Source organism: Rana temporaria, chromosome 4 (assembly GCF_905171775.1).
Source record: "Rana temporaria chromosome 4, aRanTem1.1, whole genome shotgun sequence".
Lineage (NCBI taxonomy): Eukaryota > Metazoa > Chordata > Amphibia > Anura > Ranidae > Rana > Rana temporaria.
The window spans coordinates 190,830,324-190,843,261 of record NC_053492.1 but is presented as its reverse complement, the minus strand read 5'-3'; the positions used below and the strand labels follow the sequence as shown (position 1 = coordinate 190,843,261).

The 12,938-nt window shown below is 41.6% G+C and overlaps 1 protein-coding gene across 4 annotated transcripts in view; it reads right to left on the bottom strand.

Annotated features, from left to right (window-relative positions):
- FGF12 (fibroblast growth factor 12) overlaps nt 1-12,938 on the bottom strand; it is a 614,009-nt gene that overhangs the window by 53,643 nt on the left and 547,428 nt on the right. The window lies entirely within an intron of this gene.

The window sequence follows — 12,938 nt, the reverse complement described above, 5'->3', positions numbered from 1 at the left end:
CAAATATTTTACATTTTGACTAGTCAGTAGAGAGCACCTGCTACCATTTTTATAGTTAGTTACAGTCAGGTTGAAAAAAGACACAAGTCCATCTAGTTCAACCAAAAAATAAATAAAAAAATACAATCCCATATACAAAATTTTAAAAAACGATCGTGTCAGAACGCGGTGACGTAAAACACAACGACGCGCTAAAAAAACTAAGTTCAATGCTTCCAAGCATGCGTCGACTTGATTCTGAGCATGCGTGGATTTTTAACCGATGGTTGTGCCTACTAACGATCGTTTTTTTTTCTATCGGTTAGGTATCCATCGGTTAAATTTAAAACAAGATTGCTTTTTTTTAACCTATGGATAAAAAAACGATGGGGCCCACATACGATTGGTTTGGTCCGATGAAAACGGTCCATCAGACCGTTCTAATCGGTTTGACCGATCGTGTGTACGCGGCATAAGCCTCCTACACAGCTGTTTCTGTTTCAGTTAATGACTAAGTTTCAAGCTACATATGAAACTGATGATCATTAGCACCTGCCTGGTATAATTGATTAATCATACATCTGAATGTAATCCTACAAAACCCAAGTGTACAAAGTGTGCAAGTGTAATGCCCTGTAATGTAATGCCCTGACATGCCAAAACCCAACTTTTTTCCCCAACGTGATTTCTCTAAAGCCTGCCTTGCATACACACGTTCAGTCAAAAAAACACTCAACCAAAGCGCGGTGTCGTCCAACACGTACGACTGCACTATAAAGGGGACGTTCCATTCAAATGTTGCCACCCTTTGGGCTGCTTTTTCTGATCCTCGTGTTAGTAAAAGTTGGTGAGACACGATTCACGCTTTTCAGCCTTGTGCTTTTCAGTCCGTTACAGCTTGCCAAATGTGCTATCTCCATTACGAACGCTAGTTTTATCAGAATGAGCACTCCCGTCTCATACTTGATTCTGTGCATGCAGGTTTTTTTTCCCCCTCGGAAAAGCATACACACGAGCGGTTTTCGCAAGGAGAAAAAAACACTACGGGAAAAAATAGAGAAGGTTCTATTTTTTTTTCAGGCAGTTTTCTCGTCGGGAGCATACACATGAGCAGTTTTCCCGACCAATCTAAAAAATGGCAGTTTTCTTGTCGGGAAAACCGGTCGTGTGTATGAGGCATAAGAATTGATGCTGGTTTTGAAGCCAGAGGAAAGTCACACCTAAAATTGATTTTTCTTCTGTTTGCTCACTTTGCATTTTGTATATTGGTAAAAATAAACAATTAAAATACCGGTATATATTTTTGGAAATCATTTTTACTTTACAGCATTTCTTCTTACAGTGTTTACTTTGTAAATGATTGTGCTTAAAAAAGCACAAGCATAGAAGGATCATTTGAGGTGCATGAGTTGCATCAGTTGCTCTAAGTTTAAGGCTGACTAATTAAAGCCAGCAGCCTTCCCTTGTGCCGTGAATGGATCAATTACAAAGTACCAGATGGAGGCTTAGCAAAATGCAAGAAGTTTTTCTTAGCTGTAATCACCTGAGATCTTTAGTCACTGGCGACCCAATTAAAATGTCTTGACACAAATGAAGGACAAACATTTGAATGATTAAGATGTCTGAAAGCTTCTGATGACACCAAATTGTATCCATGAATCAGGCAGATGCAATTTACCAGTTATAGTAAGCCTGATCTAACTGACAGGTCAATGTTATTTTTCTGTGTATTAAGGTCCAGGGTATAAGTCACTTCTATCACTTATCTACTTTCAAATAGGTTGAGCTAAATTTTTAGTTACAGTTAATGCCAAAAGAAAAGTGAAAGTCTGCAGGTGGACAGGGTATGATATGTATGCTTCAGTATTTAATAATTGTTTTATTTTTTCATTTTGTTTGCCAATACATATCAGTATTTTTTGGCAAGGAGGTGAAAAGAAATATTCTGTAGTAACCCATTTAAAGACAATTGTTAATCAGCCTAAAAGGGCAGCTCTCCGCCAATTCACTCCTTCCCTCTGTCACTTTAGCTTTGGGTACCGAAAGCAAATTTGATCCCTCCATGCTCATAAACTCATTGTAGAAAGGAAAATATTTTGGGGTTGATTTACTAAAGGCAAATCCACTCTGCACTACAAGTGCACTGACAGGTATGTTGCTTTACGCAGCCGTGCCATTCTGCCAACGCATATCGTGTACAATTTATACATATTATTCTATGGCAATAATAATGGCATAATTGTACAGTGATTTGTTGCCATAATACAGTGTGTTTGTACAACCATGCAGTAGGGGGAGGTTGTTGCATTCGGTACAAAGTTTGGCTACCTCCTTAACCACTTAAGGACCCGCTCATGTACATATACATCCTTTTTTTAAAGATGGATATCTTGGTAACGGCAGCAGCTGCTGCCACCGCCGAGATATCTATCTTTACTGTGAGCGTTCCTGTAAACGATAACGGTGGTTTCCGCGGCAGATTCGCTGCGAGATCACCGTTATCAGCGGCGGGAGAGGCCCCCCCTCCCGCCGCTCTCCCGCGCCTTCCGCCGCTTACCGGAGCCGTCGGTAGCGGCGGAGGCGATCGGGTCCTTTCCTCTTCTCAGCTGGGATATGAGTGAGGACAAGATGGCCCCCACCCGTCCCCATAGCATAGCAGGGCGGAAGTGATGTCAAAAAGTCACTTCCGCCCATGCTTCTTAGGCCGCGTACACACGGTCAGTCCATCCGATGAGAATGGTCCGACGAACCGTTTTCATCGGTTCATCGCAGAAGCAGACTGATGGTCTGATGTGCGTACACACCATTGTTTCAAAAACTGATCGGGTCAGAACGCGGTGACGTAAAACACACAGGGTGCTGAAAAAAAGACCCCAGATGAAGTTCTTTTTGTAACGAAACATGTCGGGATGGACTGCTGTTGTTCCTGCTACCCTATTTTTATGAGCTCGATTGATCATTGCAAAATGTGAGTTACTCTCCTTTTAAAATAAATATTGATTTTTACGGATTTATGCTATGTGCGCCCCACTTTTTCGTTTTCATATTCATCGGTTGAATAATTGATATGCCCTCTGTGTGATCTGTTGAATATCGCTGCCTGCTGGGAACCACTCCTGAAATTGTCTGCCTGAGGTCTTTTTTCAATAATACCGAATCGCATGATGTGTATGGTGTACCCTCTTCAGCATATCATCTTTAACAAAGCTTGATTGGCCTAGTAGGTATATGCCTGTCTGGGTCCAATCAATCCGGTAAGCCCCTTGTCATAAGTGGTGGTGGATTTTTCACTTCTCAACGTTGGATTCTGTTTATTTATTCAGTTACTGAAAGTTTTTCAACATAGTTGGATTTTATTCATTGATCCAGTCAAGGATTTATGGACTATAATTATCACCAATACCATTAGTTCACATGTGGTGTTACACGATACAATTTAGATTGTCTTATCACAATTGATTCACTGTTAGCGCTACACTTTTCCACACATCCTTTTTTTATAGATGGATATCTCGGTAATGGCAGCAGCTGCTGCCATAACCGAGATATCTATCTTTACTGTGAGCGTTCCTGTAAACGATAATGGTGGTTTCCGCGGCGGATTCGCCGCGAGATCACCGTTATCGGCGGCGGGAGAGGGCCCCCCTCCCGCCGCTCTCCCGTGCCTTCCGCCGCTTACTGGAGCTGTCGGTAGCGGCGGAGGCGATCGGGTCCTTTCCTCTCCTTAGCTGGGATATGAGTGAGGGCAAGATGGCCCTCACCCGTCCCCATAGCATAGCAGGGCGGAAGTGACGTCAAAACTTCACTTCCGCCCATGCTTCTTAGGCCGCGTACACACGGTCAGTCCATCCGATGAGAATGGTCCGGTGAACCATTTTCATTGGTTCACCGCTGGAACAGACTGATGGTCTGATGTGCGTACACACCATTGTTTCACAAACCGATCGGGTCAGAACGTGGTGACGTAAAACACACAAGGTGCTGAAAAAAACGAAGTTCAATGCTTCCAAGAATGCGTCGACTTGATTCTGAGCATGCGCGGGTTTTGAACTGATGCTTTTGTGTGCTAACCTATCGGTTTTGACCTATCGGTTAGCCGTCCATCGGTTCGATTTTAAAGCAAGTTCTCTTTTTTTGGACCGAAGGACAACAGACTGATGGGGCGTATACACAATCGGTTTGGACAGATGAAACTGAACTTCAGTCCATTTTCATCGGTTTGGACCGATGGTGTGTACGTGGCCTTAAAGCAATATTTTTTTCTAAATGTAATTTTTTCGAATTTTTTATTTTTTTTTGCTTTTAAGTCTGAATATTAGATCTGAGGTCTTTTTGATCCCAGATCTCTTATTTAAGAGGACCTGTCATGCTTTTTTCTATTACAAGAGATATTTACATTCCTTGTAATAGGGGTAAAAGTGATCCATTTTTTTTTTCAGTGTAAAAAATAATAAAATAAATAAAAATAAATCGTCGTTTACGCAAGTCGTACGTGAATGGGGCTAGGCGTAGGTTACGTTCACGTCGTACGCATTGAACCGTTGTTTCTTAGGGAGTGTATGCAACGTGATTCTGAGCATGCGCGCGCATGAGCCATTCGTTCGGCCATTCATTTACATGGGGTCACGGTTAATTATAATACAACATGCCCACTACCTTCCAAATTTGAATTAGGCGGGCTTACGCCGGCCCATTTACGCTACGTCGCCGTAACTTAGGGAGCAAGTGCTTTGTGAATACTGCTCTTGCCTCTCTATCTTACGTCGGCGTAGCGCATATGAGATTCGCTACGCCCGCTCAAACATACGCCGCTGACTGTGAATCTGGCCCATAAACTTCCAAATAAACTTTTGTAAACAAAAAAAAATGATCGTGTGTGGGCTTCACATCATTTTTCGGGTTCTGAAAAACGACAATTTTTTTTCCGAACATGCTGCATTTTTTAACAACGTTTTAAACTATGTTGTTTTTTGGGTTGTAAAAAATGATCGTGTGTGGGTTAAAACGACGTTAAAAACCTGCGCATGCTCAGAAGCAAGTTATGAGATGGGAGCGCTCATTCTGGTAAAACTACTATTCATAATGTAGTAAGCACATTCATCACTCTGTAACAGACAGAAAAGCGTGAATCGTCTTTTGCTAACACGGAATCAGCTAAAGCAGCCCAAAGGCGAATGGAACTTTCCCTTTATAGTGCCGTCGTACGTGTTGTACGTCACCGCGCTTTGCTAGAGAATTTTTTAAAAATTATGGTGCGTGGGCAACGTCGTTTTAATGATGAAGTTGGAAAAACTTCGTTTTTTCTACATGCCGAAAAACATCGTTTTTTTCATGCCGAAAAATGATCTTGTGTACGCGGCATCATAGTCTGCCAGTTTTATTTTTATGACCTGGTATTTGATTTTTTTCTTATTGATAGTGTTATGTTAGTAGCTGTAGATATGTAGTACAATTCTGATTCACATGCCTTTAAATTTAGTCTTGCATCTTATACTTTTTTTTATTTGGGCCCAAAAGGTTCTACATTTTCACAATTACAGCAATTTAAGAAACATTTACTGTAAATCCATTATTGTGTTAATTGAAGGTTCCACATAATTTAGTAAGCATTAACAGAAATGAGCTACAGACACAAGTAGCCCTTTCCGTGATTTAATGGCTTTTGATCACTCTTGTTGGCTCTGCTGGAAGGAAATTTTGATAAATGTATCCTAGGAAGATTTCCAAGTCAGTTCTCCAAGGAGGTAGAAACATATAACCCTCAAAACAGGTGACCACTTGGTTATGTAGCACCACGTACAAAATATCTAAGAATAAATTGCTTGTCTTGTTTAGAACCTGCCTAGTTCTAGCAAGATAAATGGTTCTAACCAATCTAAGTCTGAAATGGGCAGTCCCCAGAGCGAGCGGCTTGATTTAAACAATTAACATTTATAATTAAAGCACGACATATTTCCTAAATAATGCAGGATGAACAATATATTTTGATGTCCCTTATGAAAATACATAATGCTGAAATTAACAACACTTTGATATGATAAATTGTCAGGAAAAGTGCTTTAGTAAAATGACTCTATGATGTGTACAGGACACAATGGTGGCGAAGGTAAGGCTGGTTTCACACATATGCAATGCCATAACCAGCGCGATTCCTGTGCAGGTTCACACTGCCCTATGGGAACCACTGCGGGTGTCAATACAAAGTTATTGACACCCCCAGATCGGCACGCAGTGCGAATTGTGAAATGGTACAGGAATTGGATCGCATGGGTGTGAACACCCATGCAATCCAATTCCAGTGCAAACCAGAAAAAGGGCCCTGCACCATTTTGGCCCCAATGCAATGCAAATACAGTCATATAATCTGTATGACTGAATTCTCATCGCACAGATATCGCTTGTGATCGGCACAGCAATGCGGTGCAAATCACATGCAATGTCCAACATTGCAAAAGTGTGAACCCAGCCTAAAGGTTTCACGGGCGTTTCCAAGTTCTGCCTTAAACTTTGATATTATTTCATAAGTCTTTAGTCATTTCATGTCAATTCTTCTATACGCCGCACATCAGTATCACAGGTGTATTCTGGCATGTCCTCAGTATGCTCGTAAAAGCATGGACTTTGGGAGGGGAGTGCAGAAGACAGCCTATATACTGTAGTATGTACACTATATTACCAAAAGTATTGGGACGCCTGCCCAGTCTTAGTCCATAGGGTGCAAAATTGAGTTGGCCCACCCTTTGCATCTATAACAGCTTTAATTCTTCTGGGAAGGCTGTCTATGGGAATGTTTGACCTTTCTTCCAGAAGTGCATATGTGAGGTAAGGCTTAGATGTGGACGTGAAGGCCTGGTTTGCAGTCTCTGCTCTAATTCATCCCAAAGGTGTTTTATCCGGTTGAGGTCAGGAATCTGTGCATGCCAGTCAAGTTCCTCCACCCTAAACTCGCTCATTCATGTCTTTATGAACAGTTATGTTGGTACATGCAGGGGCCATCCCCAAACAATTCCCACAAAGTTGGGAACATGAAATTGTCCAAATTGTCCTGGTATGCTGACGCCATAAGAGTTCCCTTCACTGGAACTAAGGGGCCATGCCAAACCCCTGAAAAACAACCCCACACTATAATCCCTCCTCCACCAAATGATTTGGACCAGTGCACAAAGCAAGCTACATCTTGGGCAGCTTTGCAGCATGTGATTCCCAAAGTAGTCTGTAGGGCAGCCTTGTGGTCCTCAATCAATACGTTTATGGTTCATTATGGTGTAGAGTCTGCTTCCTTATCCGCTGTCTATTTTGTCTTGCAGGTTCTGTCTGTTGACGTTACAAATTAAAGCCTTTGAGATAGCACTGCCCACCCATTGGGTGTATGACAAACTAGTTCCCACACATATGCTGCCATGGAGTCAGTCAGGAAAACTGAAAAATCCCTATCAAATACTTACCATCATTTTCCTTTCCTGATGGACTCATGGCAGCAGACATTCCCCCACCCCCAGTGTCTTTAGAAAAGGCTAGTTACGGAGGGCAGCCTCTGGCTCAGAGAAAAGATTTATGGGAGTGGGGCCCTATAGGGGAGGAGTGGAGGTGGGGTAAACCCATACGTATACTGCCATGGAGTCCATCAGGAAAGGAAAATTATGGTAAGTATTTGATAGGGAATTTTCATTTTTTTAGGCTTTTTCCCTCTGTTTTTACCCGGTGATTAGGCCACTAACAAACCTCTTGTATATTAGTACCCCCACTCTGGATGAAGGAGCATAGGGTTACATCTGGACAGCAGCAGGAGGGGAATGTCAGAGGGACTAGCAATTTTAAATACACTAAAAACACAAATTGATGCCAAACTCCAGCTAATTTTTTGATAAGCAGTTACATACAACAAAGACTTTTTTCCTTTTGGGGCAAAGGTTTTACATAAATAAAAAAAGCCAATTATTTTAAGTACCCATGTAAGTGTTGAATGATTTGTCTCATCCATGTACATCTGCAGGACAGCTTGTTCTGTTAAAAAACAACAACTTACTGGCTGGATTGACAGATGAAAATAAACAAAAGAAAGCCTAAAGAAGAAAACTAATGCAGCAATCACATCTAAGAATAGGTAAGTTTCAATGTAATAAATATTTGCTTTTGGGTTTAATGCCACTTTAATTTCCTACAGTATATATTACTAATACTACACCAACAGCTACTCCTTCCAAACTGAACATTTTCTACACTTAACAAATTGTTTCTAAACCATTCTGCAAGTACGGCTAATAAATCATGGCTTGTATTTCTGTTCCCTTAAAAAGGTGCTTCTAATATGTTCCTAATTAAAGAGCACCTATGGTGAAAAGTTTAAATCATATATTTATTTCCCCATTTAATTTTAAATATGTCTAACCTTCTCATATTAATCTGAACAATCTTAACCACTTGACATCCCGCGCTATAACCGAATGACGGCTACAAAATGCCTCAATAGATGTCCTCCCCTTTGCACGCACCTCACGCGTGATGTGATCACAGAGTCACTGAGACTCGAGTGAACACAGATACGAGTAAGGAGCCAGTCCCGGCCCCTTACCACGTGATCAGCTGTCAGCCAATGACAGCTGATCATGTGATGTAAACAAATCTTGGTAATATTTTTTTGCCCATCACTGCCACCTATCAGTGCCCATCACTGCCACCTATCAGTGCCACCTATCGGTGCCACTTATTAGTGCCAATTCTCAGTGCCCAACAGTGGCACCTATCAATGCCCTTCAGAGGTGATCAAATACCATCAACAGAAAGCTCTATTTGTGGCAAACATTATAAAAATGTGGGTACAGTGCCACCTATCAATGCCCTTCAGAGGTGATCAAATACCATCAACAGAAAGCTCTATTTGTGGCAAACGTTATAAAAATGTGGGTACAGTGTGTCCGTGCAATTGTGAGAGTGAGAGCGCTGAAAGCTGAAAATTGGTCTGGGTAGGAGGGGGGTTTATGTGCCCAGTTAGCAAGTGGTTAAAGGATAGGTTCACCTTTTGGGAAAAAATAATAGTATGCACATCTTTTTGAAGGAAAATGAAATGTGCATTTATAATTTTTTATCTAAGGAGCCTGGAAAGCACTATACTCGTGATCAGTGGATACAGGCAGACTGTTTCAAAGCTGCAGGGCTTGTTAATGAGCTACAAAGTTATTCATCAGTGACCTTGGGGTCCATTCATAACTATAAGCCGTTAGTCGTTAGCCGCAATGCATGGCGGTAGCTGTAGTTCGAGCACTCACAGAATGATTGACATGGCTGTTTGGGTAGAGCCTTGCACAGCGGCATTATTTTCGAAATAATGATAGCTGGTGCAGGGAGAAGATTCCCCACTCACTGTCACAAGAAGAGGAGGAGAGGCTGCAGCTGCTGGAACATGTTACATATTCCTCCCTAAACACCGGTGGACCATGTGAAATGTTCCAAAAGTTGAACTTATCCTTTAAAGGTTGAAAACATACTTTTTGATGAATCCTAATTATTTACTTCCTTAAATTCAGTGGCTCATTCTCTAGACCCTGTAAATATGTAACAAAGTGTCACATATTTTACTGAGTCTGCGTGCTGAACTACAGAGGTGCTGACAAGAGGAGCTTTATGGGGCAGAGCCACAGGAATCACTGCTTGCAGGCAGAAAGATACCATGGGAATCCACAGAAGTTGTGGAAAGGGACGGCCAGCAGACAAACAGTGTTTACAACATAAAAGGAGATGTTTCAGATAAGTTTGCATTGGATTGTCAAAAATAATTAAAGTTTACATTGCTATTACAATGCTGATGTTATAAAATGAAAAGGTATGCTGTGCCTATACAGCTCTTTTATTATACTTGTGGTGCATATTATTTTGGAAAATTGTCTATTGGTGCTGCTTGAAGCACATCTCTGGTTCAAATGTGAATAATATGTAAGAAGCGTGTACGCTGCTACATGTGTGATTATACTAATAGAAATAATAATACAAAATTAAAAATTTATTTGGCTGTATAGCGTAAAGTGACTCTCAATGTGTCGTTTGCCTTTTCTGAGCTTCTGCACTAACCACTTAAAATTATAGACAAATAAATGTTGCATTGTTCCTTTAAATAAACCCGAACAAACCCAACAACCCTAATAAGATTAACTCTTGCATGCTCCTCTATCTATAACATATACCAGGGTTTCTAAACCTTTTTTTCAGTCAAGGCATGCTTTAAAAATTATGGACAATCTCGAAGGCATCCTTTAAAAATTATGGACAGCCTCAAGGCACCCCATTCTAAAAAAAATTAAAACAATTCTAATAGTTTTACATATTACAGCAACATCCACAAGTCAAAGTAGGACACCCAAGAGTAGAGGTGATTTACTCTTCCAAAGCCAGAAAACTGGCTACAAGGGGGAGTTCAGAGGGTGGTGATAAATTGGGAGTATTTGGAATGGTCAGTGGTGGAAAGTGGGGTCTGTGTTGGGACCAATCCTGTTTAATTTGTTCATTAACGACCTGGAGGATGGGGTAAACAGCTCAATCTCTGTATTTGCACATGATACTAATCTAAGCAGGGTAATAACTGAACAAATGAATGGGGTGGACAACTTCATGGCAAATGTGGTCTAATGTAGAAAAATGTAAAATAATGCATTTGGGTGGCAAAAATATGAATGCAATCTACTCACTAGGGGGTGAACCTCTGGGGGAATCTAGGATGGAAAAGGACCTGGGGGTCCTAGTAGATGACAGGCTCAGCAATGGCATGCAATGCCAAGCTGCTGCTAACAAAGCAAGAAGAATATTGGCATGCATTAAAAAGGGGATTAACTCCAGGGATGAAGCGATAATTCTCCCACTCTACAAGACTCTGGTCTGGCTTCACCTGGAGTATGCTGTCCAGTTCTGGGCACCAGTCCTCAGGAAGGATGTACTAGAAATGTAGTACAGAGAAGGACAACAAAGCTAATAAAGGGTCTGGAGGATATTAGTTATGAAGAAAGGTTGCGAGCACTGAACTTATTCTCTCTGGAGAAGAGACGCTTGAGAGGGGATATGATTTTAATTTACAAATACCATACTGGTGACCCCACACTAGGGATACGTTTCCGTGGAATTGAGTTTAATAAGACATGTGGTCACTCATTAAGATTAGAAGAAAGAGGTTTAACCTTAGACTGCGTAGAGGGTTATTTTCTGTAAGAGCGGCAATGATGTGGAATTCCCTTCCACAGGCGGTGGTTCCAGCAGAGAGCATCAATAGTTTAAAAAAACTATAAGATAAGCACAAAATACAGGGATATACAATGTAATACTGACATATAATCACACAAACTTGATGGGCTTGTGTCTTTTTTCTACCTCACCTACTATGTAACTATGTAAAAAGCAAACACACTTTTGCAAACTGCTACTGACTAGTATCCCAGTGTTTCTCTTCTCCCTCGGTTTTTCTCCATCACTCAGCTAATGTGACCCCAACACTGATGGAGAGGGGCAGGGGGAGGGCAAACAAGGATGCTATGCATGCAACTGACATCCTCCTTATCAACTAATGATGTCATTGGTCATTAGAATGCCAGAAGCTAGAAGATTGTAATGGTGCACAATGAAAACCTGTGACTTAACATTATTAAAAGGCAGCCTTCATCCACACGTCGGCTTGTAAACAACTTTTGGGCAATTTTTATGCATTTTGCTAAGGCACCCCTGAAGAAAACCCAAGGCACTCTGAGGTGCCTGGGCCCTGGTTGAAAAAGGCTGACATATACAAATAATGTATGTCCTGTGGGTAAGCACTGCTGTGTCACAGAATTCACAGAGCCTGCTTTCTGAACTACAAAGGTGCTAAAATAAGGGGTTTCGGAAGGCGGCGTCAGTACAAGAATTACTGCTTGCAGGCAGCAAGGTACCATGGGCGATGTATTTCTTGGAAGCAAACGTAAACAATAGAGGAGAAGCTGCATAATATGCATGAAATCCAGAGAGTTGTGTAAAGAGATGGCCAGCAGACATTTTTCAAGTAAGCTTACATTGGATTGTTTTTGTGTTGCTATTACAATGCTGATGTTAAAAAAATAAAGTGCATGATATGACCATAGATTTATTTTAAATATTAGAGCTGAAAACACTGGCTTTCACAAATTAAATGGCACAATTATTTTGTGTATATCAGCCACATAACGTCCATCTTAAAGTGATTGTAAAGTTTAATATATATATTATTTTTAAAAACAAACATATTATACTTGGAATTGAAATAGAATAGCACAGAGTGGCCCCAATCTTCCTCTTCTTGGGTCCCCCACTGGTACTCCTGCTCCTCCTCTTCTCAGTGTGCTACAATAGGAGGCTGATTCCTACTGTGGCACACCGACAGGCTCGATCCTGAGCCACTTTATCTGATTCTATAGACACAGACAGTGTGGCTTGGACCTGCCACCCACCACTTTGACACAGGATACAACTGACACCAGCAGGAGACAATTGCTTCCGCAGCCTCAGCAAAGCCAGTGAGGGACAGCAGCTACAGGTGGCACTGGATCAAGTAAGGGCTCAGGTAAGTAAAAGGGGGTGGTGAGGGAGCGATATTACTACCTAAACATTTTTTTTAATCTTAATATAGGGAATGCATTAAAGCGGTGGTTCCCCCTTAAAAACAACTTTTTTTTATTCCACTGGCCCCCCACATTACAATCGAATTAAGGCTATTATTTTTTTTTTGCTGCTGTACATACCTTGATACAGCATCTTCACCCGTGCATCCGGGTTGCGAGTCCCGCGGGAGTGGGCGTTCCTCACATGTGTTTGATTGACGTTTTTCGGAAAAACGAGCTCCCCCCTGTCGCGTAAGCCGCGTCACGGTTGGCGAAAGGAGCCGAACGGCGAGTCGGCGCTATACTGCGCATGCGCATCGCTGTTCGGCTCCTTTCGCCAATCGTGACGCGGCTTACGCGACGGGGGAGAGC